The sequence below is a fragment of the Harpia harpyja genome, chromosome 20 (genome assembly GCF_026419915.1).
Source record: "Harpia harpyja isolate bHarHar1 chromosome 20, bHarHar1 primary haplotype, whole genome shotgun sequence".
NCBI classification, from domain to species: Eukaryota; Metazoa; Chordata; class Aves; order Accipitriformes; family Accipitridae; genus Harpia; species Harpia harpyja.
The window spans coordinates 13,571,814-13,599,625 of NC_068959.1; the positions used below are offsets into that span (position 1 = coordinate 13,571,814).

The 27,812-nt window shown below is 42.7% G+C and overlaps 1 long non-coding RNA gene across 1 annotated transcript; it reads left to right on the forward strand.

Moving 5' to 3' along the window:
- Window positions 1–11,881: 11,881 nt before the first annotated feature.
- LOC128134442 (uncharacterized) lies at window positions 11,882–27,323 on the forward strand. The gene is made up of 3 exons (XR_008232755.1): window positions 11,882–13,578; window positions 26,326–26,499; window positions 26,679–27,323. It is a non-coding gene; the product is annotated as an uncharacterized LOC128134442 (long non-coding RNA).
- Window positions 27,324–27,812: the final 489 nt, after the last annotated feature.

A 27,812-nucleotide genomic window follows, 5' to 3' on the forward strand; every position in this document is an offset into this window, starting at 1 on the left:
CTGCACTCAGGGCTGTAGTGTTAACCTTGTTTGGCCTAACATAATATTGCCTCAAGAAATTCCAGCCACTGAATTATGGTAAGATCTAGACTTCTTGTCAAAAAACAAATTCAGTTGGTCAAAACTTTCTAGGTGAGATGCTAAGGTAATAATAACCATCCTGACTGTGTCAAGAGCAGTGCACAGTATATTGCCTGTCTCTTCACTTACCAGTCACTGTGTACAAGCTCTCTTTTTTTTTCCTCCTTTAGTCTTTGCTTTTGTTTCACAAAGCAAAGTGGAGAACCTGTCCTGTATCTTTCCTTCCTAAAGGCCTGTGTAAATGTTTAGGCTTTACTGGTCACTTTTCTGCTTTTGCTTGGAAGATGTGCTGAGGACTGAGGAATGTGATTCCCTCACCGTGGGACTCTGGTTGTATTTAGCTACTTTCTGCTTTAGGTTATCCAGCTGTGACACATGCACATAATGAAACCTATCTTTTGGGACCCAGGAAACTTGAATGATCTTTACTTAAAGAACCAGCAAGGATGTATTGGTCAGCAGGGAACAGATTAATTTAGTTCAGTGTCTTTTACAGAGAGGTTTTTAAACCTGGGGCTAGAACGAGGATGCATTTTGAAAGTTGTGCCAGTGAGCACTGCAAATACAGCTGAATACCAGCTTGAAATATGACTGTTCCTCTCTTCCTGTGCAATGACTCATGCAATTTCATTTAAGCATTCTTATTGATAAGTCCTACTAGGACCTTTGCTTCTCCATGCCCAAATTTGACCCAGGGCAGCATCTGAGAGTTCAGACATGGGATTTTGTTAGCCAACACCAGGTCTCTCATGCTGCTGAAAAGCAAAATCCCAGTTCCAGATGCTTTTGAAACTTTGGGATTATTTCCCATCTGGATCTGAACTCAGTGTCAATGGATCTGCCTTCCAGTGTTAATTACTGTTGTTACATATTTTACCATGGGTATTAAAATGATGAGTGGTTTTGTGTCTGAAACCTCTGCTCTTGTGAAATGTATCTTGTGTATTACCCTAATTGGAGATCTGTAAACCAGATCTTGGGATGAAACAAAAGATGCTACATACTTTTGCCCTGACTTTGGACAACCTGAGCCTTTGTACTGACTTGGAGGAATGTGGTTATTAACAATAAATATCTTCCCAATTTTCCTCTTCTCCAAAGTAGCTGGTCCATACATGAGTTTGTTTTTGTGGTAACCCTTAGGGTGAGTGCAGCAGAAAACATCAGAGCTCTCATGAAAAGCATTTGATAAATTTTATGCTCTGGGAGTGGAAAGGAGATTAAGCCCTGACTGCTTGCAGACCTGCAATACCTGGGAAAATGTTCCTAGTTGCTTCCAGACTCACAGATGGAGTTTCTCCAAGATCTTCAGAAGTTGCCTGTGAAGGAGAACCTCCTGGAATGTATCCTAGAAAAGCTCCCTGGCCTGGCTGAGATGAAGGAGACCAGTGGAGTGGGAGTGATTTCCTGTGGGTGAATCCCGATTCAGTACCCATCTGAACTGGAAAATGTTGGGGGTTCAGACTGTGGTGGTGGAGATTTACTCTTCCAGGGCTAAATCCACAGATCAAATTGTAGAGCCTGCCGTTAGCCTGTGATGAGTGGCTGTGAAATGCATTTGGAAACATCTGTCTAATGCCTGGTAAACAAGTGTCTACATTGAACAAAACAAGGATTGCCACACTTCCCAGCTTTGCCGGAGAAGCCTGTAGGATGAGTGTGCACCAGAGTTTCAAGCAAACCCTCTCTCTCAGAAACAATCTGCCTCAAGTCAGTGGTGAACAACGTCGGGATGGAGTAAGCAATCCGTGCTGCTGCTTCTGCTGCGTTATTTGTTTGTGGATAAATAAAGGCATTTAATTAATGAGACATATAATTCTACTCCTTTTTAATAAGCTTGGATTACACACACTGAGCATCTTGATGCAGGTATGGAAAAGTAGATTTGTTTATGCCAGTTTTAAACATCAGTCACATTATTTTGGATACCAGCGATGTTAGACTGCAAGGCTAATCTCTTCTCTCTTAGGGTCTCACTTTTTATTTAGATTTTAAAACTGCATTCAAATGAGGTTTTGACCGAAACTGAATCACTATGTACTTGAAAGCTAAAGAGCTTATCAGGCATCTGATAATGTTTTCAGGATTTCCCCAGATTAGACCGCGGAGTGTACAGACAGGAAGCTGAAGTATTGAGCGCCTGACCAGAGCTTCCTCCTGCACAAGAGTGGGGGTTTCTCTGACTTGAATCTTTAGCTCTACATGTATGGTCTGAGCCTTGAAATCTAAAGGATAAAAAGCACCCAAATTTCCCAGTTGGGTCCTCTGAGCAAGGCGAATGGAGTGCTTCATTTAAGTCCCGCTTGCAAGGTCAGCAAAACAGTTCTCACCTCTCCCTGCTGTTGCGTTACCTTCCTGGCTCTTTATCAACCAGGGAATCAGAAAGGGACTTTCCAGAGCTATAAACATGTGAGCTGAATAGATGGAATGAACCCGTATGCAAATGAGTTTTGATTCCCTTCCCTTTATAAAGTTAAAATGTTTTTGAGAGAGAAACAGATCCTCCAGAATGTGGGTGTCCGAGATTGTTACCTTGGACTGGCTGTATGTCTCTTCCTGCTGTCTGTCTGTCTGCCTTTCTGTCTGTCTGTCTTTCCATTGTAGAGAACAAAGTGGAGTGATGTAAAATAGAAAATGAGAAATGCAAACCTGTGGTGATTGAAGAGGAGGAAGGAAAATGAAAGAGAAAAAGCTGAAGAGTGGGAAAAAGATAAAATAAAATGAATTTTGGGGATTCCACTGTGAGTAAGAGCTGAAAAAAATGTAAGCTGATTTATTACATGCTTATCTTCTGCCTGAGAGCCAGTATGCGTTGTATACGTGGAAGGTAAATTGCACATTAAAGATTGAATCAAAACGCCAAATTCTTCCTCAATTCCTCCAGCTTTAAACCAGAGTAATTCTGTCAGCTTCGATGGATTTACGTTTTGTAACAGCAGCAGAATCAAGATCAAGTGTTTTAAGTCATTTTGAGTTATATTTATGCTAAAGCGATGAGAAATTTAGAATGACTTTTAAATATTGTTGTGTCAGGGAATCTGCACATTTTCTAATGCTTCTTTTCACCGGGCAGGAATTTTTTGCTATTGTCCTTCCAGCGCTGTTATGACTTTATTCTGAATCCAATGGCAATTCAGAAACAAGGGGTGTGGTAGCGTTATGTGCATTAATATTTTCCTTGCATTATGATTTACACATATTCGTTTTTTCTTTTCAATCTGTATCTTAACCCACTTAAATAACACCTATTTAAACAGAGAGAGGATGTGAGTTAATCGATGTATGTATTTTTTTCTCTCTCTCCATCAAATGCCACTGATTTTGAAAGTACAATGTTTGATTGCAGCCAAGGGGTTTGACTGGCTATACCTGGTCTTCTTTCACATTGATCCTTTACTTTTTTGAAGATGGTTTATTTACTTTTTCCTCTATGTGTTCTGAGCTTATCTAGACATCCAAAAATTTGTTTTACAGTATGGAAAAATAGATGAAGGAAATGCCACACCCTTCTGTGGTGGAATTTCCAAGAAATTCCCCCTTGGGTTAGAAAGGTGCAGAGATGGGTTTCTGGAGTCTGCAGGATAAGGCAGCTGCCACCCTTCCACCTATTAGCCTGAATAGAGACAGGCAGTTGCTCTTTTCTTTTTCTGGATAGTTTGCTTGCTGAAAAATGCAGTTTTGAATGAACTGAAATTATTTACAAAGCTCAACTGAGTGCAGCAAATAGTACTGGGGAAATAATAAAAAAGTAAAAATATTTTAACATTTTCAGAATTAAATCTTAATTTTTTCCTTTAAAAATACGTTTTCATTTTCTTAATTGCTCTAATGCAATAATAATAATAGCAAAAAAGAAACAATTCTTTGTTTTAGGCCAAAAAATACCTTGTACCTAAAATGAATGTGTTTTGTCTTCAGAAAATAATTTTTTAAAAAATAATTCCAGGTTCAGCCAAATGACATTTTTCTTTTGCCTCATTTTTCTTCTTTTTGGCTAGTGGATGAAAAAATTGCTAATTGACATAGCTTTGGTGCAGACCATTATTGGGACCAGCTATATTTCACGGTCATCTGGGAGAATGTTGAGATTTTATTTTTTGTGGGAAATGGTGATGAAAATGTGAATTATTTTGATGACAAAAATGTATACTTTTATGTCTTTTTATTGGTCAAATTAAACACATTATCCATCTTTTCCCATAATTAAAAAAAGAAAGGAGAAAAGTCAGTTTTCATTATTGAAATGGATTTTGTGTATTATTTTTGAACCGAGAGCAAGGCTTCAGCTACTCTCTCTTCTGCAGCTTTTCAAGTATCTGTATTCCATCTTAATTTGCTTTGGGGACGAGGCTTCACAGGTGCTTAAAACAGTTTTGTTGTTGGATAAGTGGGGCCTGGAGCTCCTAGGGAGCGGGGAGAGTGGGAGTTTGAGGATTGCTGTGATTGCAGGACAAGGGCCTGAGGTTGCAATGGGGACTCTTTTGCGAGACAGAGGTTTCAAATATGTTGATGACTACCTGTGACCTTCCTGGGGGGATTCATTAAGGAGAAGCCTGAGAAAATTGATTCAGTGCTGCATTTAATCCTTTAGTGGATACTGGATATCCAAGTCCATTCTGGCAACTCCAGTGGTCTTACGCTAAAAGTCTGTGCATGCATCAAAGAATGTCTTTACTTTTCACTGTAATCATTAGCTGTAGTCAACATACTTGACTAAATATTCTAGGTGTGAATATGCTGAATCTAAATAGCACCTAAAATTATTTTCTTTAAAATCAGATCTGGTGAGCTCAGGGGGGAACAAGATTTAAAATGCTGAATAGGAGGCGAGCGTATCCCAGAGGAAGGCAGCGTCAGGTCTCTGCAGGCTGGCTGTGTCAGCGTTTCTCATCCTTTTTTAATGGAGCCCCTTTGAAACAAAAATCTTGGACAATTTCACATGCCCAAAAAGGAGCCGTCTGCACCTGCAGGCAGTCCCAGGCAGCATCCAGAAACTGGCTCCCAACTCTGTCTGCCAGCACTTGTGCGTCGCTGCCAACAGTGTGGGGATAGATGTGCGGTTTTTCATCTTCTAAATGAGATTGTTCATGGATCAGCTTCTGGCGTCTGACAGCAGTGGTCCACAGCCCACAGGCTGAGTAATGCTATCTAAGTAGCTTGCAGGGGTTAGGGTGCCTTAACCAGGTCACAATTCATTGCTCTCATACTATTTTATTAACCGTCATGTACCTTTGTCTGAACTAACTATGGCCAGTTTCCACAGTACTTGAGCTGTTTAATTATTCTAATATTACACTGGTTTGTTTCAGTGAATTAATATTGAAACAGACCATGTATGTATTGAAAATTTGCTTGCCATTCATAGACTACTTTATTTTCAATAAGTACAGTATAGTTACAATATAAAATATAAATACAGTAATCTTTTATATTTCAAGTATTTATATATTGAACCTGTTTGAAGAAAAAAAAAAACCTCTGGCTTCTAATGGATTACTAACATTACAGTTATTTATTACAACATGCTTTTCCAAATAAACTCCTTGCTGGGTGATAGTCACATTCCTTTTTTAAATAATGGGAGAGTTACAAAAAGGTGATTAATTGATGTTTGCCTGTTTGTTTTTTAACTGCTTATACAGAGTCTAACCATTTTGTGTTAGTAATACACAGTATAATAGTTATGCAGTGACAAATACTGTAAAAATCTGTGTACTTTCAGCAGCTGAAACATTGCTAGTTCTTTTGAATTATTAAAAATGTGGAAATTGGAAGGGAACAAGAAATGGCCATCTACTCTCTCCTGTTTACTTTTTTCCCTCTTCCTATATTTTTGGCTGTTTAGATCACGTCTGAAACATATGGATTGACCAGTGTGTCAATGTGCAAAATATGTGGTTCAGACTGTTTACATTCCTCTACACTGTTTAATCCTGTCATCTGAGAATATATAAAAAACCAAAAATTATGGACCCCATAAATGTTTGTATTCTTCAATACAAAAAACCTTGCTGAAATTGTCTCCAGGGCTGTGACCTATTACAGCTTGCTGTAAGTATAACTGAAACTATACTATATTGTAACTATACTGTAAGTATATGCTATAGAGATTACTAAAAATAATACTTAGTATTAGAAGTCTTTATTATTATTGCTGATGGCCAGAACTTTTTAAAAATATGAAATAACATTTTCATTATGCACTTTTCCATATCACTGTTTTAACCAGCTGCAATGTATATAGATGGCTGACTAGGTGTAAATACATGTTTTTCTTAGTGATTTATGCCTGCTATTTATTTTGCCATGTATTTTTTCTTTAAATTAGTGAAAAAATGCAAAAAACATCAGTAAATTTTACATCAAAAAATGAAATGGAATATGCAATGATTTTTATCTTTCATGAAGCAAAATGGTCTGTTGCACAAAGTACTGTGTTGTTGGAAAATGTGATTAAAATGGAGACAACAGAATTGAACCTCCAGATAAGCAGAGTGGAATAATTCTACACGAGAGGAAATTGAATGTTTGTTATTCGTGACATAGACATTGGCGGTAGAAATATAACTACTGCCTGAAATTAAAAATGCATCCAGGAAATAACTGGGCGTTTCAGAAAGCATATTGGGAACAAATGCACTTGCTTCTGCCCAGCCCAGAATAAGTGCTTGGGCTAATACCCAATACTTTATCATGAGATGTGAATTTTTTTTCAAATACAAATGAACTGTTCCAGGTTTTTTTTTTTTTTAACTTTTTTTTTTTTCTTGTTGGTGGAGGGGACAATGAAAGTGTCTGTAGTTGCTGGGCTGAAGGCACTATGGACCTGATGCATTTGTCATCTTGAAGGGTTCAGGAGAAGGAATACCTACAGGCAGTTCCTCAGCTGACATTGCTGATGGTCTTCACTGACGTGGTGAGAACCCGGGATGTAATCCTGGAACAGGGTGTGCTTAGCACCAGTGTATGTATGTCTGATGTGAACTGATTGATACTGGCAGTATTTAGCTCAAGAACAAAGCTTAGGTGTGCTTTTTCTTTAAGACTGCATCCAAACTTTTGTCTTGGGTTTTTCAGTGGTAAACATGATCTTTATGGAGCAAGGAAAGACTTACAGCTTCTCTGCATGTGAACACTCTTTGCCTGTAAACATGCATATTAGCTTTACTGGAAGGGATTAACAATATTTAAGGTGTGTTAATGGGTGGGCAGCATTTGCCTTGTACCTAAGCAACAGAGTCAAGGCTTTCTTGCTGAGCCTTAACTTGTGAGCAGAGCTGCTCTGCTGGTGGTAGGAGTGATGGAAAAAGACCCGATCAGTGTAGAAAGGGCTTGATTGGTTTTGGTGTGGTGTAACCCTGAGCGGGGACAAGGCAGGCTCCCCAAGGCCCAGCACACCATGCAGCTCCTGTAGAGCAGTGAGCTGGGGAAGAAATTTGAATCACGGTGGAGATCAAGGGAGGCTGCCTGTCCCAGGCTGAGCAGGGACAGACGGGCCAGGGCAAGCAGCCAGCCCAGCCAGGCGACACGGAGATGCTTCTCTGCGGGAAAGTTCAAGAAATGCGGGGAAGAGGGAAAGTCAAAGAAATGGGGAATTTTTAAATGGCAAAGACCAGAAAGGTCAGGTAAGGGTTTTAAAGGCTGACGGTCTGGGTTTTAAATGTTGAGATCTGGGCTCACCACGCTGAGCAGCAGTTTCTCACTGACCGGTGCCCTACCAGCAGACAGGCGGGTGTGAGGCTGGTCTGCAGCTGCACCTGGCAGTGCTGTCACAGGGCATGAAGGAGATCTGCCCAGCAGGCAAAATACCCTGCTGCTCTGCAGAGCATGCAGCCCACGGCCCCGCTTCTGAAACCCTCAGCTCTCACGCCTTGCAACGCAGCGGGCCAGTTTTCACCTGAAAGCTTCTGCTGAGTCTATGGCTGCCTCTGGTGTCACTGTGGTCCCTTCTGGCTGTGAGTTTTCCTTTTTTTTTAATCTCAAGATCTCTAGAATGAGTTCATCTTCCATTTTGCCCTCTTGGTTCAACTAACCAGATGTCACTGTAGCTGTGAGGTATGTATTTTTCTACTAGCTGTGGGGAAAATGTATTTAACTAAGTAAGGGTGAAGAAGATACATTATGCTCCTAATGAAATGTGACCATATTCATATTTTATTTCAAGTTCCCCATCGGTGCTAATTAATTACCACCCATGATGAGCTCATTTGAATAGTATCTGGATTTCATGTGAAGCTGCAGTAGATCATTGACTGGTTAAGAAGCATTAAAATCTCACTCTTCAGCTGTATGTTCAAAGAAACGTAGATGTTGTATTAAAAAGAAAGGCAGTAATGGCAACATAGAGAATAAAAGTAGGGGCCGATAAGGAAAATGCAGAGAATTTACTTGATGGCTTTAGGATCTTTATGTTCTTTTCCTGTTAAAACATATTTAATTTGAAAGGAAACTTATGGGAGAATAGTCTTCAGGCACTTAATATTACTTAATCACCCTAAAAAGGTTTGCCTTTCGGTGTAGCGGTAAAACTGTATATGATGATTGCCTATTAAGTATCTGTCCTGTAGGAATAGTTAATTCTGGTGTAATAAGATCTCCAAGCTATATGGTACTTAGTGACCTTGCTGGAATAGGAAAAAATAATGTTTTTTCAAAAAGTAGATTTATGGCCTGTTGAAAAGACTCACCTCCTCACTGCTCTTGCAAAGGCAGAACAATATAATTTTATGGGCTGTCTTCTTGTTTGCAAATGCATGAATTTAATCCTTGAGTAAATGAGTTCTCAGAGGGAGGGGGGCACTCCAGGAATGACACTGAAAGGATAGAGGATGGCACATGTGAAGCTGATAAAGGGTCAAAGCAGAACGTGGCTGAAACCGGCATTGTGGTTTTTTAAGATCAGAGCGCGCTAATGCACTGTGATGGTATTAAACTCTGCAGGCAAACGGAGAGAGAGAGTTTGACCTTTTCTCCTCCTTGGTTAAAAAACCTCTAAAGCCAACTTACCTTGAAAATGACTGTGGAATTATGAGGATGCACCGGTCCATACCTGCCCTTTAGGGATTTCACTAAAACACCGGCTGTGCCGGTAGAGCGCTCAGCTGGGCCGTCCTCCCCAAGGAGACCTTTGGGATGGGTCCATCCCAGAGCTCTGGGAGGGAGCGGAGCTGCCTGCCGCAGAGGGTGCTGCAGGTTCCCGAGTCTGAGATAGTAATCTCAGAGCATATTCGTCTGCATCGCTGTCTTGGGATGTCTGCTCTCCGTGCTCATCTGCCCGGCAGACGGCAGCTCTGCAGGCGCTCGCCCGGGAAGCGGGAGAGGTGGGTTTAGCTTCCCGTGAGCACAGGGCTGGGGAGCACCCCGCGCTGCGCCCCAATGCTCAGCTGCCCTTTTGGCCTGGGTGGGGGCTGCTGTGGTAAGGCCGCCAGCCGCGGCTGAGCTAGCTGGCTTAGAGCTACCGCAGGCTCATTTACTGTGTTTCATGGAGGGACATGTAATATTTTTCCTTGTCGTTGGTGTGCCGGATTGTGCAATGCAAACGAGTGCCAAAGTTCGGCGTCCCTAGCTGTGTGTGCTGACCGTGCTGGTGCCCAGGTAGTGCCAACTCCTCCCAGGTACCCTACAGAAACACCGTGCACTTAACACGGGCAGCGGCACTGTCCCAAGGGCTGGACACTTCCATCCTTTATTATTCTTGACCCTTTCTCTGTTTTACCATATCATGTTTTCATTGATGATAGTTTGACTTTTTCCTGCTTGAGATTGGAAGAGTGATTACCACGAAAGGGCTGGGCTGCTGGTGAATGTGTTGCTTAACGTCAACAGTGACCTTCTTAGCAAGCAACACTCCAGTGACCAATCAGAAAAATCAGACAAGCAAAATTTATTGCTGTGGTATCCTATTTCAAGGTTGCAGATTAAGTTGCGTTTTATTTGAGGGCCTTAACAAGACGTTATTTTTGTTAATTTGTTTTTCCTTTCCTGTAATGGAAGTCTCACAGAGTCAACTGACAGATTGGTGGGACTGAACTGGGCTGTGGGTACCACAAGACGGTTACTTTGCAAAAATGTTTGTTCAGAGGTTTCCCTCCCAGCAAGAGAAATAGTTAAAGAAGCATATTTTTAATTTCTGTTGTTTGGCTGACTGGTTCAGCAGCCTAAGAAAACAATTACAGCCGTAAAGACATAGGCACACTGTTGGATACTGCAGCAGCGGAGCTGTTGGATATCCTGCCAAACAACGCGCTCTGCGCTGAGCCTCTGCTGATTTGGCTGCATGTGTTGCTAATTTAGCTGAAAAAGTGACACTGGGTGTTATCAAGAATCGTTCATTGCAATTTTCTTAGATGTTTATTGTTCATTTGAGATGAAGGTTTTAGAGATAAATTTAAGAGTGGGTTCCTAGTTAAATTAAATGATTCAGAAAACCAGATAGTAATTGCTCTGGGACAGGCTGTACAAAGAATAAGGTTTTCATATCCACACAGTGTGGCTGCACAGTCACCAGTACCCCTGTCTTCAGCTTGACTAGTGAGCTTTACTGGGGAAGCTCTGAATTCCTGCCAGGGCTGGGCAAATTTTTGGATGGAATAAGTTGGGCTTTTTCTAGTAAAAAAATTGGAAATATTTTGCAGCTTTTAATCAAATTAATTTCTCAGGAAAAGCTGGAAACTCCTTGACGCTTTTTAATTTTCACTCAATATTTTTATTTCAAAAAAATTTATGCTTATTTAGAATTTAAGAAAAGCAATACTAAAACAAAATAATTCATTCTTCTTGAACCACTCTGTTAAGTAAATTTACTTAAATTTAGTTTTTGAGGCTAAAAGATTTAATCTGAAATCCCCTTATCCCCTTGACCTCCAAATATTTTATTACAGACCAAATATTCATTTTCACTGAACCCAAAGGGATTTTTTTGTGATGCCTCATCTCATTGGAACATAAAGAAGTATGTTTAAAATGTTCTAAATAAATCTGAAAAATTTTTTTTATAAGTAAAACAACACTGTTTATACATGGTGCTAAGCAGACGTAACATCTAATTTACAGATAAATGCATCATCCAACACCTTATCCAATCTATTTTTCCTCCAAAATTCCAAGTTTGGGGTATGAAGTTTAATGAAACTTGTGACTTCTCTTAGGTTTGTCAGAAGTGACGAGGTGTTTCCTGTCTGAGATGTCAGCTTTGATCTTCAGTGCATTTGAACAGTACTTATCTGTAGTTCAGAACTGCCTTTGGGTGAGATTGTCACCCTGGGATGAGGTTGTCACATCAGACAAAGTTGTGTCAGGGCACAACTCTGCGTCCATAATACTGAAGGCTTCTGCTTGCCTTTTTGCCACCCAGACTCTGATGACCCTGAAGGGCTGCACCAGTGCCAGATTTCCTTCTTTTGAGCTTCTGGATGGATTATTTTGTTAACAAAGATTGCTGTGTGACTCTGGAAGATTTTACCTCTATGTCTGTGTTGTCGTATTAAAAAAAACAGGGAAGGAAATTTATAACTTACCTCTTTGAAATTCTCAAAGGCTTCCAGAAAAGTGCAAAATGTTATACTCCTTGGCTATAAATTTCATTTTTTATTACTAAGAATTCTGCTATGTGTTAGGGCACATTCTGTCTATGTGTGTGGCCACTTCTGGTGCCAAAAAAAAAATACAAAATAGCCTATTTTTCAATATGTATGTCCTCGAGCCATTATTCTGCATCTGACCTACAGTCTGGGTAGAGTTGCTTTGGCTGCAGTGAAGGTTTCACTCTTCTGTTTTACAGCACCTGGAAGAAGGCCAGGCACTGGAGAGAGCAAGGAGGAGTATGAGATACTACTCTGCGTCAGGACAGCCTTAAAACGAATGTCGTGTATTCTCAGCTTTGAGAACTGAATTCCATGGGTTGTAATTGAATCTGCTGTCAGACCCATGGGGCTCAGTTCTTCAGCTTGGATATTTCTGTCTTCACATACACAGGAGATCAAAGAAGCACTTGATCATTCGCTGACTCTTCTGGATTGTGATAGCGGCAAGTAGGAGAGAAAGAATAACTGATGTGAATCATTTTAACAGGGAGGTTTCATTGCAAAGGCCAGGCTCTCTCATGTTAAATAGCTATATAGTGATTGAGTCTTTTCTTAGCTGATAGGCTCTGTGTTGCTGCTCTCTGTTTAATTCACTCTGTTCTTTCCTCTCGGTTTTATCAAGGTTACATATAAATCCCTGAGATATTGTTGACTGAATGACGGTCCCCAAATAATGCAAAGTGGTGCAGTGCTCCTAACGGCAGCCATGGTGAGCTGCACTAGACCAGTGAAACCCTGGACCTCCCCAGTCTGAACGCCAAGTTTGCCAACTGATAACCTGCTGTAACCTCCTCTGTCCAGTGCCACTGCTGTACAGTTATTGTTTCTTTTGCTTTGTCTTATGCCAAATACCCATTTTCAGCAAAAAAATAATCTTAGTTGTGACTGTAAAGAATATGCATTTGCACCAGCCACCACCACCCTTGCATAAACACTTAGGGAGCTTCTAGTGTAATCAGTGATGGCAATGTGTGTGCTGTGTGAAGGCTCGGCAGCACAAGCATCCCCTTATAGGGGGATTCATTCAAGTCACAGGCTGATTTTTTTTCTTGGAGGATCTATGTTCAAATTTTTCATTCAGGCATCAGGAAAATTATATTTGTGGTCTATAAGCATGTAAAGAGTTATCATTACCAATGAGCTTTCCACCTCTTTCCTGCAATAATAACACCTTCCTAAATTACATTTTTCCAACTCGGTAAAGTAGATCATGCACTGATCTTATCCCTATCGTGCAATGCTCTTAAAAGCATAGAAATATTAAAATCCCACAGGTGCAGGAGCGGTGTGTTCAGCTAAGTAGCTTAAAACTGTCATGTGCCTTTTATGCTGAAAATGTATTTACACTAAAAATAATCAGATCTAATCACTGTTGCCTGTGGATACAGATGTACCTTCATACTGATGTGCTTTTCATATAAATTTTTATTGTAGCGGTTGAAGAGCTTCTTTGTGGCTGTCTGAAATGTACCGTGCTCACCAGTCTAGAAATTATAGTTCTTGGAAGAGCTCACCAGTTCCACCAGCTCATGCTGTGGCAATATCCATTAAACAAGAGGGAGAAACGCACAAACAAAGGATGATATTGAAGTTTCATTTTTTTTATTTCATCCCTGTCAGAAAGAGGAAATGAAATTTGAGGTCAGACTTAGCAAAGTCTGCAAAGGAAGAGAGAGTGACAGAACAGTTTTAGAGGATGTCTAATGCAGGCGGCGTGGTGGATATTAGATGGCTGAAGGCGCAAAACTTCATCCACTTCCTTCACTATGAAGTCCAACCTCCAGGCAGTGATGCGGCAGAGAAGATGATGTGTGTATGGTGGTAACCACGCAAGGCCGCTGATGAAATCAAGATGGTCTTTGGTACAGGAGTCTTTGCAGTCCCACCTTTTTGAGGGCAGTCCCCAAAATGTGGTGTAAGTAATGCTTTTTTTTTCTCAAAAGTCTACAATAAATCGTGAACTAATAATAGCACTGTTGATGTTATCTCAAATTAAGCTTAAGTAGTTAAAACGTGGAGTGGTGAACAAGTCACCATCGTGTAAGTGAGAGAACAGATACAGGGCTGTTGTTACTCTGGTAATGGCTCACACCTGCAATCGTATTCACAGGAAGGGTGAGGGGGTTCCCCTGCTGGGCCAGAGCTGTACGGGTGTACCCCCACAGTACACTACACTACAAATTCACACACCAGATTACTACACCTTCCATGAACTGCAAATGGGATATCACTACCAAATAGTTGGTAGCTATGTCTGCATGGTGCTGGACCTCCCCCAGTGCCATGAACTGCCTGTACCTAGGTGAGAGTCATGAAACTTCTGTCTAGCTCTTGAGCTCCAGCTCTCCATGAATGATGGGCATGCATGTAGGAAAAGAGTCACACAGCCCATGTGTGATGAAAAAGTAGTTGGTATTTGTCCCCTGAACAAGTATATGTTCTGATCATAGCTGTTCATGTGAAAAATGGTGAAGGAAAGAGCTGTTCCCAGAGTTTGTTATTCTCAAGCCTTTTTTCTCTCAAAGCTGCCTAGGTGTTTTCTGTGCTGTAGAATTGCTGCTGGGTGAGAGAGAACAGATTAAAATGATTAGGCACAGAGCTATTTTGAAAGCAGGAGCAAGCCTGCCTTTCAGCCCCACAGTGACCGACCATTCTGTGTGTTCTTCCTTTGCTTACAGGCTACTGTAGTTACTTTTGAACCTTGCTTGCCCTGGATGACAAGGCATCTTCTTTTTGGATGTTCTTGGAATCTTTAAACCAGATAAGTTTTCAAGTCCCAGACTATCCTCCTGGCAGTGCTGTGTCTTTCCAGCAGAATAGAAAGTATTTTTAGCATGCGGTTTCAAACCAATGTACCTTCTGTCTGTCTAATTATGCTGCCTGGCAGTATACACATTTATTCTACTTCACTGTAACCAGGGCAGTCCTCAGGATGCCCCAGCTTGCAGCTCACACCCCAGCCAGCCTGCACGGGGATACGTGCCTCTCAGCACACCGAGGTAATGCAGTGTCGCAGTGCCGAAGGTAGAGCGACTCAGTGACTCATTTCGTGACACTGTCAGAAGTACAATGTGTTATGTGTATTAATTGATACAAGTCCTTACTGAATTCACCAGCTTTGTGCACAAGCACCAGAAGTGAAAGCATCACAACTCTGATGACTGCATCACTTCTGAAAGATTTTCCCATCTTCTCCTGTTCCCTGACTTACAAAACCGATCTCTTTAATCTGGCCCTCTAAATGTTTCATTTTGGAATGAAATTCTGATTTTTCATTGTACTTTTTTTCCTCTTGGCAGAATCATTCAGGTGAATTCAGCTATATTTGTTAGTGCTGCTATAGATCTGAAACTTGATTTTGGGGCAGGTAAAGCATTTGCTAAAAAGATATACCCTCTATGTATCTTTTTCAAGTTGATCTATGCCACCTTCTAGTGCTTACTCACAGATCTTACTTTGTTTATTTTGTTCTGAATAAATCAATGGGCCGCATCCCCCTGGCACAGCTGTGGCAGACCAGCAAGGCTACCTACATTTTGCAGATGAATAAACAGAGAGTCCAAACACTTAAAATGGAGAAGCAGCCCTGAATTCTGTTGCATGCTTATTGCTCTTCACTTGTGGCTTTCTGCTTACTATTCACAACAAACAAATGAGGACAAACACCTACACCCTTCTTCTTCTGGTATGAGCGTGCCCCAGTGTCGCCCACTGCCGCTGTTTATGCGGTTTGCTGCCTCCCCCTCCCTTGGCTGATGTTCTGTCCCCACTTCTTGGTCCTTGATCCCTCCCTGCCTCTCTCGGGTCATCTCTTTTGTTTTTTTTTTTCCTTTTCCCCCTGTATATTATGGGATTCTCTCTTTTTTTTCTTTTTCTTGCTCTGGGACACTTTTCTCCCTGCTTCCAGATAGTGCTTGAACCTGGTGAAAAAAAGCAAACGTCATTGAGTGCTGGAGGGCTTGTGCACTACTTCAAAAGCAGAATGGAAACAAATGGTGCAACACACAGAGGGGAGCGGACAGAGGCAGACAGAGAGAGAGGAACTGCCGCAGCGGTAACAGGTCTATAGGTCTTCGCGTGTTTTGCATTGCAGTTGAGGTGAGAAAGTGCCCTGTGGCATTAAGCACTGCTCCCTTTGCTGCCTCCCACCCATCATCTTCTCCTTAAGCCTCTGCATTTCTTCTTTATACTGTGTGTGCCTTTTCCAGTGAATGCTGATGAGAGGCATTAGTGCAGGCTGCAGACAGGTGTTTACTCTTAGCAAATGATCTTAGGCCTTTTCAAATGAGTGGCTGCACTTACACACTCCTGTAGAGATGGCTCTGCGCTTGCTGCCCTTTGGTACCCCAAGACAAGATAGCTGTTGCCGACTGTGGCTCATCTTTTTGGCTAGTGTCCCTTTTTGCTTCCAGGAAAATGATGAGTTTATGTCAGGTTCAGTAATCCTGACGATTGAGAGAAATAGCACTTTAATGCAAGCGTGAGTGTGCATGTGTATATATGGAAACTACAGCTTTGACAAGCCTCTCATCTCCCTTGGAAAAGAAACAGCAAGGCTTAAAAGCTATGGAGTCACAATATGCTGACTAAGGTCACTAGCTTTCAGTGACTCACAATCTGTTTTTTTGGCAGCCCAACCATACAGCAGGTTGTGCTTTTTTGTCTTCTGTTTCTTTCCTTTAAAAAAACTCTACATCAGAAAAGTTAATACCTAAAGATATGCTGGAAGGTCTCTTTGACATGCACTCAAGTATAGAAATCTCTGTTCACTGGCATCCCTTCCTCACTCTGCTATACTAGCCTATTTTTGCACTGGCAAAGAGATACTTTTAAAATTTACATTAGGTTAAAGTTATTATGAAAGGTATTTGCTAGGTTGTCTTTCTGGTAGTCATCCTTATTTTCCATTTTCTGACTGCTCATTGCAGACCTGGAGAGGAGTGTTGGGCAAAGCCAGCTGAAGCAGGCTGTGCCATTACCTCACTGAGGCACTGAGATGTTTCTGGCTGCCATTAAGTATCTAGTTTCTAAAATGAGGGACTTTTCTGCGCTAAAGATAGGATTTACACTGTCTCAGCACTTATGGATCATAGAATGGTTTGGGTTGGAAGGGACCTTAAAGCTCATCTAGTTCCAACCCCCCTGCCATGGGCAGGGACACCTTCCACTAGACCAGGTTGCTCAAAGCCCCATCCAACCTGGCCTGCAACACTTCCTTGAATACTTGGAATTAGTCAAAGAATGTAATTTGTTAGAAGAATCTGCCAAGATAGGATTTTTTTAACTTTCATTTTTCTAAATTTTTTTAAGGTTTTCTCTGACTTTCCTCCCCTTTGTTTTCCTCTCTCTTTTACCCTGCAAAAATTTTGTTGTCTACTACCTGTTGAAAAAACTATCGATTTTGGAACAAACAAATGTACAGTCATCAGGCAAGAAAGCTGTTTCATTTCAAGATGTGAAGGAAATTTTTTAATCAGATTTGAAATAAAAATACGTTGCCCAGAAGATTTGTCTGTATGGATTGCCTGTAAACTCCACTGCTGTGCAGCTGATGGCAGAGCACCACAAGCCTTCATGCCAAAGTACCAGGCAGCACTTCCACTGTGCTGTGGCCGTACCTCTTAGAAGCAGGTCATAGATAAATGAACCAATTTGTATAAAAATAACCATTACTGGGATGATTCTTTCAGATTCATAATAGTGTATTAAATAATGATCATTAATTTGTTGTTTAGAAAAAACCCCAAACCCAGCCAAGCATTTCCACTTTCTATAGATAGCAATTCAATTGCTATTGTGCTGGAGTTAAATCTCATGGTATTCCTCTCAGAAATTTTATTCTTTATTTATTCTCATTTTATAGACTGGGACACAGGGCATACTTGGCTGAGGACACAAAATGAATCTATTTGAAGTTTTCTAGGAAATTTGCCATAGTTAATATCACTGGTTGAAAGGCTCGAGTATAAGGGAGGCTTTCAGTGTTGTCTGTAGCCTAGCCCTCCTCTAAACAGATGCCCACAGTGCAGAAATGTCCATTTTCTGCTTGCACTGTTGCTCAGGAAGTTGCTCTGCCTATTCCTGCCAGGGAGAGATCTTACAGGAGAGGAAAATGCCTCCCCATGCTCACAAATGACTGAACACCACTGGAGGCAGGACCACCTAAATCACAGCCCCACTTTGAAAGCCTCCTGATAACATTTTACAGCTTCACTTGTTTTTCACATTTCCTCCTTTCTGTGTTTTCCTGTGCAAGCTCAGGCAAGGAAGAGTTCTTCCTGGACACAAAAGTCTGTGGCTCTTGTGGCATTTTTAGGCACATTGCTGCCAATCAATCGGTTCACGCAGAAAGCCCTTCAGAGCAGACCTGAGGCCACAGCACATCCTTCAGTGCCTGGGCACTTGCACCATGGTAGGGGCTTAGCAGTGGAAATTTTTATCTTTTCCAGCATGAAAACAAAGCTATTCTCTTGACTGAGATCTCACACAGCGCTGACACCATTTGCTGGGGTGCTGCCAAATAACAAAGGGCAATATTTTCTTTAAAAAGCAGAAAGCGTATTAAAGTTTCTAAGCTGTGTTTGTGAAAATCTCGGGGTTGCTTGATTAGGAGCTTGAAGATGGTCAGACTCCTTCCAGCTTCCCCACTTCAACCTTGTTTCTGCGTGATACTGCAGCTGCTCTGATGAAAAACAGTTATTTAAAAATTTGCTTGTAGCTATGGCAACCTTCATGCACTGTATTTCAATTGAAACTCTAAAACAGCAGCAGAAGTTTCTTAATAGGATATTTATGAAGATTTTAGTCTTTGTACATTTTAAAATGGAAATATTCCATTTTTAAAGGGGGGGTATCAAAATCTCATTAATTTTGGAACTGCATTTTTGTTGTGAGAGCTGCTGCTTAGCTCTTTTTTTGTGTTTTTTGGGGTTTTTTTTTTTTGGTTGGCTTTTTTTTGTTTGTTTTGTTTAAGATTCCTCTGGTTGCTTTAACTCTTCTGAGCCTAAGACCTGGGGCACTTTCCAAATGCCTGCTTCTCCTGTCTGTGCCTGGCCTCCCACTCTCTCTAGCAGACTGCTGGTTTTGTAGTGGCATGGTGGAGGGACAGGGCAACCAGTTGTGTTGGGATCAGGCTGGCGGCGCTGGAGCATTGCCAGGGATCTCAGACTTTGCCTTCCCGCAGTAAAGAACCCAGGTGGTTTATTTAACCCTTTACCTGTGCAGTTGCCAGGTGTCTGCTTGCTCCGAGAGAAGCAAATAGGTGTGTTTGCAGTTAGATTATTTAGTACCTCCATGATATTTCAATGTTTCATCTCAAAGGCACAAACTTTCAGGTGTACTCAGTTTGTGTAGGTGCAGTCATAGTAGGTTTTAACCTCACAGACAACTCAGTTTTCTAGCTGCACCTCAGAAGGGTTAAATTTGCAAAGCTGCTATTTTTCTCTTGTTTTCTTCCCCCTTCTTTTTCTCTGTGCATTCACACCTTCAAAATCATGAGGATAAAATTAAGGAAGCCTTGCTGAGACATACACTCTGCTGCCCTAAACCCCCTCGAGCCGTGATGATATGTTCTGGTGCCTCCGAAGTGTGGATTAGGTCTAATTAATACTGTTTCTTGATCAATGGTTTTGACACAAATGCATCGAAGGGATTTATGTAATTACAGCTGTAACAGCAAGGGCTTTTTGCTAGGAAGCTCCCAGCGCTGCGGTGGGGAAGTTTGCTCCTAATGATGGGGTTTTTGGCCTCCAGCCACTGTAGGTGCGTGACTGCTCCCTCACTCTTGAGGGTTTTTCTTTTTGCCTGGGCAGGTTTGAAGCTACTGGTTTGCACGGGAAGATGCCTGAGGTGTGGACGGGCACATTCCTCTGTTAGCACAAGTTTGTATAACTGAGCATTGGCACCTTTTGTCCGGACCAACGGTATTATTCCTGACCCATGAAACGTTCATTTTTGGAAATGCCTCACAATAGGTTGTAATGAGCCAGCTGAGGAGGTGTTATCAAGGTATTCAAAGAGGATTTTTGTGTTTCTTTATTCTAATCTGTAGAAAAAAGAGTGGAATTGATCACATTTCTCACAATACATCTAAGAGAAAACACATAAGGGATGTGAAACATTCAACACCCTCTAGCCCTCCCATTCTGCATGTTGGATGACTGACATTGTCTCCACCCTCCTCCCAGCACAATGGACATCCAGCGTCTAATCCGTATGCCACGTCTATTGCTGTGATCAGACGAGACAGGACCAGGACACAGAAAAATATATGCCTATTAGATAGGCAGGGCTCTAGTAGGGGAATTGCACTACTGCAAAAGAGATTAAATTAAATGATGAAACTTTGCAGTCCATTGACTGTGCTAAACCAACTACGCTTTATTCAGGGTTGTGAAGGTCTAATGGAGATTGAAAAAGCTGCCAAAGGGGCTGGAATTATATCTGTATTAGAACGGGAAGTTTCTGGTTCGATAAGAAATTAGAAGGATCAAAGAAAATAAGGCTGGGTGGGATCTTAACGAATCCTCTAGTCTAGACCATGCAATGTGCTGAGAGGCATGAATAGACATCAAGGAGATGCAGGGCTTGGGTTCATGGCTGGATCTGGGCTTTAGCAGTTTTATGTTGTAAAATTTCCCTATCACAGTACATATCAAAGGATTTGCACAGCCCTGCATGCCTTTGGCATAGAGGTGAATGCGCAGGAATGAGGAGAGCTGAGGTGTGCCCGTCCTTCGCTGAGTACCAGCAAGGTCTTTTGTAAGCCAGTGCAGCATGAAGGAGGCTGGAGGTACAGAGCTGCAGAGACATCATCCAGTCATGTCTGTCCTCTCTTCCACTGGATCTTATGCAGAGAATAACTTGGTCAGCCCCGAGACTGAAAGCTCTACTGCCTTTTTTGGAAAGTGCCACATGCAGCACGCAGACACACAGGGCCTCACTGTACTGCCGTCTGGATGCTGCGGCTATGGCAGGGTCAGTGCCAAACTGTGGATTAAAACAGCATTACCACCATCTACTTTGGGACATATTGTACTGAGACAGTCGTACCATGAGCCAAATCCTTCTGACTTAAGAAAAAAAATATTGTCTGTTTGCATAGAGGCATTCAAGAAGCTATAGCATACCTTGTTATGTTTTTCTGGTTTGTTTGTTGATTTTACAGTGAAATTGTCTTCCTTCAGCAGCTGGAGAAAGTGAACACAATTAGAAGGCCAAAGACAGGGAATGACACTGGGATGATTTGCTTCAGTAGGATTTGTGCCCTGTGTAAGTAAGTTAACTTGCAGCTGGTGATCCACCTTTGCTTAGGTTTCATTTTAATGGGAATTGTCTCAGTCACTTTTTAGGATGAGAAGATGGAGATAGATCTAACTCTTTCAGCAGTTCAGTGCTTTTAGCTGCAAAACTATAATGGAATGAAAAAATACAATTTGGAAAGGAACCAACAATGTTTTGTTCTGTAGTTTCCCACTGAAAAAAAGGAGGAGTTTTTTTCCCCCGCTACTCAAAACACGGAAACAAATTCTATCAACAGCTCAGAACTGGAAGGAATTAACCAAGTAAATACATGAGCTACAACTTATGAAAGCTGTTTTCAAAAACTGTTTGAAGGAACCACTGAATCACTGCACCTCCTCAGCACTCACCGGGTTGTGCTGCTGCTGCTGGCGGAGCAGCTTGTGGCGGCTCGCATTGTACCAATGACCTGGTGGAGCTGCCAGGACAAGCACTTGCAGGTTATCTTATGTTGAAACTAATGTACAAATATTTATAGGAACCCTTAAAAATCTGTCTGTCACCTGTCTGGCTTCCTTTATTCAGATACAATGCGATGTTTCCAACATATCTGGTCCTTCTCTAATTTAATAGCTTAAGAGTTTTAAGACCCACTACTCTCCATCATTTCATAGGAGCTTTCCAGCTAAATCTGGTGGATCTGTAACTTTGAAATTAGTCTCTGTAGTTTTCTTAGTTAGCATTTAAACTTTCCTTACTCCATCCTGGCTAGACACATGGCAAGCTCTGGCCTCATATTTCTACTGTTTGGTTTTACCTTCCTTCAGGGATTTTTCTTTTTCCCCTTAATCTTGCAGCTCGCATCCTCAGGAAAAAAAAAAAAAAAAGTGCGTGCTCTGAACTTCTGGTTGAATAAAACCATCTTGTATAAATCCCTTTTGAGGTCCACGAAATCTTGTGATAAAGCCTAGTTCTCTGATGCAAACTCCTCAAAATTGGCTGAGAAACTGAAAACGTGCATATTTATTTGAGCAGAACAAATATTTATAGGAGCCTTCTAAAATCTGTCTCCTGCCATCTGGCTCTGCTGCTTCAGAGGCACTGGAGCCTTCCCGGCGTGTTTGGCCCTCGCCTCCATGTGCGGGGGGAGCGGGGCAGAGCCGCAGCTAGGCTGGCAAGAATTCAATGCCTTTTTCATATTTCGGGGCTTTTCCTCCCTTTCCTCAGCATAGCAAGAAAAGCTGCGAAGCTCCCTTTACCCATTAGAGGGCAGAAATGGAACAGCAAACACCGTGCACAGCGCGGCGGAGGGGGGGAAGGGGAGCGCCCGCAGCGCCTACCCGCTCCGCACCGCGCCGCGCCGCACCGCACCGCACCGGCCCCGCAGACCCGGGCGCTGCAAGCGAACCCTGCGTAGTCTGGATTGGGATCCCTGTTAATGCACTCCTAGTTTTTAAAAAAAATAAGGCGCTCAGTTCCAGAAGGGGAGGGGAAGGTGAAGGGAAAGGAGTACGAGCTGGAGTGTGGGCATCTGGTGAAATGGGTTGCTAAGTGTCTGTCAAGCATTTGGGGGGTGGGGGGGAACAGAGAATGAACCTTTGCCAATTAATTCTATAGGCAGAAATTGTGAAAGAGAAGGTGTTTCGCCTTAAGAATATTAGTTTTAGCAAAGAATTTACAGGTGGTATTGGAACAAGGGGTGAGGTCAGTACGGGGTTGTTCTCAGAACCATTACTTCCACTGACTGGCACTGGGAATTTGTCCCACTCCTTTCCTGGACTCTGCAGGAGAAGAAATCCAGTGATCCCAGGCTTGTTTAATCAAAATAGCTCTGCAGTTGCTTTTGCTTCAGGGATTGTCTGTTTGCACAGAAGATTGCTCATCTGAACCTCAGAAACATTTGTTTCATCTCCTTCCCCCTTCCCTGAAGAAGCCTGGTTTGCAGCAGTGTGTAGCTCCCTTTCGTCAAGCTGCCTGCAGAGCTACTTGGGAAGCCAAACACAGCTCTCCACATTTATTAAAATGCGTTGCTTGCTTTTTGTCAGCAGTGCTGATGTCGGTAAGAACAACAGGGCAACACCTTAATAGGCAAGCCAGGAGCCTGTGTAGTGTTTATCTACCTCACACACACGAAGTCTGGATATGGCTCAGCTATTGCATTACAGGCAGTGGTGGTATTAGTTTCAAATGGTGTTGGAATTAAGTACAACTGGGCCTGTGTGTAGAAGCCTAGGTAGCTGCTGAGCTTAATAGTGAGCTGCAGAGCCGATTGCCTCCAGGGCTGTAGTCTGAACCCAAGCCCAGTGCGGGGCCCTTAAGAGTGCTGATCTTTGGGGGCACTATTGTGGCAAAAGAAAGCTTTTAGGTGGCTCAGACTGGCCGCAAAGGCTGAAAGACCCTGTCACCATGGCGGTACGGAGTGCTGTGAGGGCTGGTACTGGGGGTCTGCCACTCTCCATCCACACTGATGAAATACAAGAGAAAGAGGCAGCTCTTCAGGTGCTTTGCTAGGAAAGCATATTAACAGATATAGAAACAATTCACCGGGCGCTGCCCTCCCGTGGGTAGAGCTGCCTTTCCACAATGCACAGAAGCTCCAAAAATGCTCCTTCTCCATGCACGGGAGAGGGAATACTCTCCTCTGCTGCCAGTACTGCAGAACTACTCCAATTAGTCAATAGTTTTAAGGTAGAGGTGCTTTTTGGATCTGAAAAGCTATGGCCGCTGTCCAAATCATCTAGGTCTTTTTTATGTGAATAAATATTACAAATATATGACAGAGAGATAAAGAGCCTCACTGAATAGTTGCTCAAAGAGGCTGAAGGATAGCGTTGAATTGATGAAATAAAAATGCATCAGTGGATGTAGACGGATCTCACCTGTGAGAATTGAAGTCCCTTTTGTCTGAATGTCTAGTTGTGACCAACTGGGATTTGCACCGTATCTCAAAAGGTAGAGCCATTTGTTTAAAATTCTTAACCTTCATTTAAGAGTTGCTTCAGTAATGACTCACGGAGGAGACTGCAGTGAATTGAATCACTACTCAAATTGTCTACTGTGTGAAGAATTTAGTTGCAGAAAAACGTTTAGTGAAAAACCTCTAAGGTCTAAGACGATCACAGCCCAAACTACTGTAACCATTTTAACTTGCTAACTGCTGCAGTCTGGGCTCAGCCTCACTGCTGATGGTATTTTCCACTGCAAGATTGTTCTCCTACTTTTCTTTGAATTATGTTGGTATTGCCCAATGTCCAAATATAGAGTAATTCAATGTTTCCATTCAGTGCTTTTGTATGTAAAATGTGTTAATCTGTTCTAAGCAGCAGAGCATCTTCTATAAGCTGGTATTTTGGCACCTCCTTTGGTCTGTAGCTATTTCAACTTTCCTGAGCTGTTTGAAGGGGAAATGTGTCCTGGCACAGAAAGCAGAGCTGCAGCGGTCCCACTGCTTAAAGACACTGAGGTATCTTCAGCCAGTGGAACTCTTCCATCAAAGGAGTCCAGGCCTACACGGACATGCTGAAATTGTGGTGGTAATGTTGCAGACACAATTTCCTGTGTCAAAAGGAGGTACTTTGTTCCTAGCAGGTCAAAGACTGGATCGGAAAGGTGAGGACTTTCTGAGGAGGCTGAAGTTTTAGTCTTTAAGGACAACAGCTACCATGGCGAAGCTGGTCCTAAGGATGGCAGGGGCAAGGGGATAAGGTCTAACCAGAGATGTCTGTGAGCAGTCTCAACAGAGGGTATCCAAGATATCGGTGATTCCAATAAGCCATATAGGCAGTCCTGCTCCTTTCTGCACTGTTGAGTAAGCCAGTTCTCAGCTCTCCGTCCAGCAGAACTCAGCCTCCAGCAGCAGAGGGAACAGCCTCCAACACCTCCATTTGCACCCAAAGAGAGGTGCTGCCTTGGAAGCTGTGAGGGAGGAAGGGAATCAGCATCAGCTCTGTCTGCTGTAGGCAGAGCTGTCTGGTACAGCCCATGTCCTGCAACCTTCTCAGCCTGTGCCCATCGCGGGCTGTGGGAAGGACCTGCGCAAAAGGCAGGGCTGTCTCGCTGTCGTATTTCAGCTTTCCTTGCTCATAATTGACTGAGTGTTAGACATCTAATCTTGATTCAAGCCGGGGAGAAGCTTGCGGCTCCAAAGTAACTAAGTGGAGAGACCAAGCATTTCATGGGAATCTGAGTAACCTGTTGGATGGCAGGGGGGACACAAAACCTCAATTTCCCAGAGTAAGTGATGAAATAATTACATCATAACTGACACAGCTGCTGATTTTAAGGAGGATAAATTTCCCAAGGGCAATACTAAGATGACAAGCTTTCAGCTCTGGTGTGTCGTTTACTGCTCTTCCCTGTGTTGATTTTTTATAGTGGTTTCTGTGGAGCAAGTGGCTACTCAGCAAAATTAATGTGGCAGAATGAGACCCTCAGATGGGGTCTGGGATTTCATCACTGAGCTTTTCACATATTTCAAAAAACATATTAATGTTAGGAGAGACCATTTATCAATTACTTAGTAGTTTGCTTCCCAGCCCACACCGCAAAAATTTTACCCAGGGGTTCTTGGAGTGCTCCCAGGAGTTATTGGCAGAAGCAGCTCCCTGGAGCTAAAGTGGAAGAGACAATTTAATGTGACTAAAGTTTAAAAAAATGCTTCTCTCCTTTCTAATATAAATTATCTGTAATGAATTATCACTCCTCCTAGGGTTAGAAAATAAGCTCAACAACTTATACCTGGCAACATTTAATAGCTGTGCATATGCAGCCTCTTTGCTCTGCGACCCAGGAGAATGGCTTCTTAATATTCCTCTTAAAGACTTAGTGTTTGTGTTGGGTTTCCTGTAAATTCATAGTGTTTCATTTGAAGCCAAACTGCAACAAAACCCACATAACGATTAGGAAGCCTTGCACGTAGATACAGAAAATGCAGTCACAAGATTGCTAAATAGAAATTGCTCTATCTTTAAATGATCATGAGCTGTCAGCTGTTCCTTTGTTCGGATTATTATAGACACACATAAAACATTTGATTGAATGCTCAAGTTTTCACCAGCTAGAATCCAGACGGATGTCTGCTAAAATAACAAACACACCCCACTCCACCCCTCCTCAAAATCCCCTTCCTGCTTCGGCTGAATTTCTCCCTGCATTGAAGCCAGTATTTCATGGACTAAATTGGACAAAGCAAGCAAACAATCTCCTTCGCATTGATTTCCAAATCAAATCATTGTTAATCACATCAATATTCCCAGCTGATTCAACAGTCTCAGAGGCCGGCTTTCTGGCTCAAACAAGCTCCTCTGCATGGATGTCATGGAGCCCTCTGTGTGTGCCGCCCAGATTTGCTATTAATTATTGTTGGAAACATCCAGGTCTGATTCTCTCGCCTCTTCTTTCTCCCCCCTTTCCCCTCACGCAGCAAGGAAGAAACAGAAATACCATTCTTCACGTGACAGTGGACTTCTGACCTCTCTCAGTGATGTGAAGGAGGCAGCTGCCTAGTGCTGAAATACAGATCCAGGGCACCACTGGCTTACCTGTAAGCAACCACAATACCTCAGCCACTGGAAAGCGCGGCAGATATTTCAGTGTGGTGAGCTGCTAATTTCTGGGGCTAAACTCTGCTCTTTTGTGGTACAGCTCTGATGGGGGTGTGACAGCTTAGAGGTATCAGAGCCTGCCTCCTCAGGCTGTGCTGACAGTGGAGCAGAAGCCTGCTCCTGCAGACATTTGTCCAAAGGATTAATTTCAAATCCATGTGCATCTCTTTAGGTTCAGTGAGATGCCTCTCATGCTTTAAGCTAAGCAAGTGCCTGTGCTTTGGGAGGATGGCAATCAGGGCAGAAATGGTGGAGCTGCGGTCTGACCATGGCAGGAGCAGCACTGGCATTGGCAGCTGGGTCTGGAAGGGATGCTGGCAGGACCCGGGAGGAACTCGGAATCAGCTCCTGCCTCCTCAGCAGCTCTGCCTGAGGTCAGGTCTCACTGCAGGCGGTGAACAACTCCTTCCCTCCTTTGCAAAAGAGGGAGCAGAAAAGAAGAAAAGGTGGCAGACTCGAACATGAGTGTTGCCAGTGATAACAAGAAACCCCAGCAGTGTGCACACACGCAGGCAAAGCAGCACACACAAACACACAGAGCACATCACGATCCAGTGTGGAGAAGTCTGTCTGAGACCAGATTAATGGTCAGTCTGAAAAGGAGAGGATGAGCCTTGGAGACTGAAATACCTTCTCCCGGTTAGACACAGCTCACAGAGACTCACTCTGTGCACACGTGGGCACAGCTGGTTGGGAAAGCATATGCTGCCCATTTGACATGTAAGAAATTTACCCTGTCAGATAAGCAAGACTTCAGGACTATATCTGTAGCATCTATTAGGAACGGCAAATTAATTAAAAGTATGAACTAATTAACCTCCCTGCTCTCTGCCTCTTCCTTTGCCAGGGCAGTGAGGCTCATCCTGCCGTAAGCCCTGCAGCAGCCTGTGCTGTGTCCCGGGCAGCCTTGGTTTTCCTAATGGCCCATGTGCTGCTCCCTGTGCATCTGGGGATGGAGGTGCCCTCTGCTTAATGAGGCCACTGACAGTTTGATGATGCTATCTGTAAAAGTGTTCTCCCCTGTGCCTTTACTGAAATTGTCTGTGGACTGGCTATAATATGGCCTTAGGTGTAGAGTAGATTCACCAGCAGAGGCTGGGATTGGAATAGGGTTTTGAAGGGTCTCTGCCTTAGAAGTGGAAACCCGATGAGTTGAAGAGGGCTCTAGAAAGAGACATAAACTTCTCTTAGGATGGTTGAGCTGAATTTAGGGAATATTGGTGTAACATACAGCCCTTTGAACTATCTAGCAGAGTAGACTTGGTATAGCCTCAAGGAAGCTTTAGCCAAGGGGAAATTGGGTCTA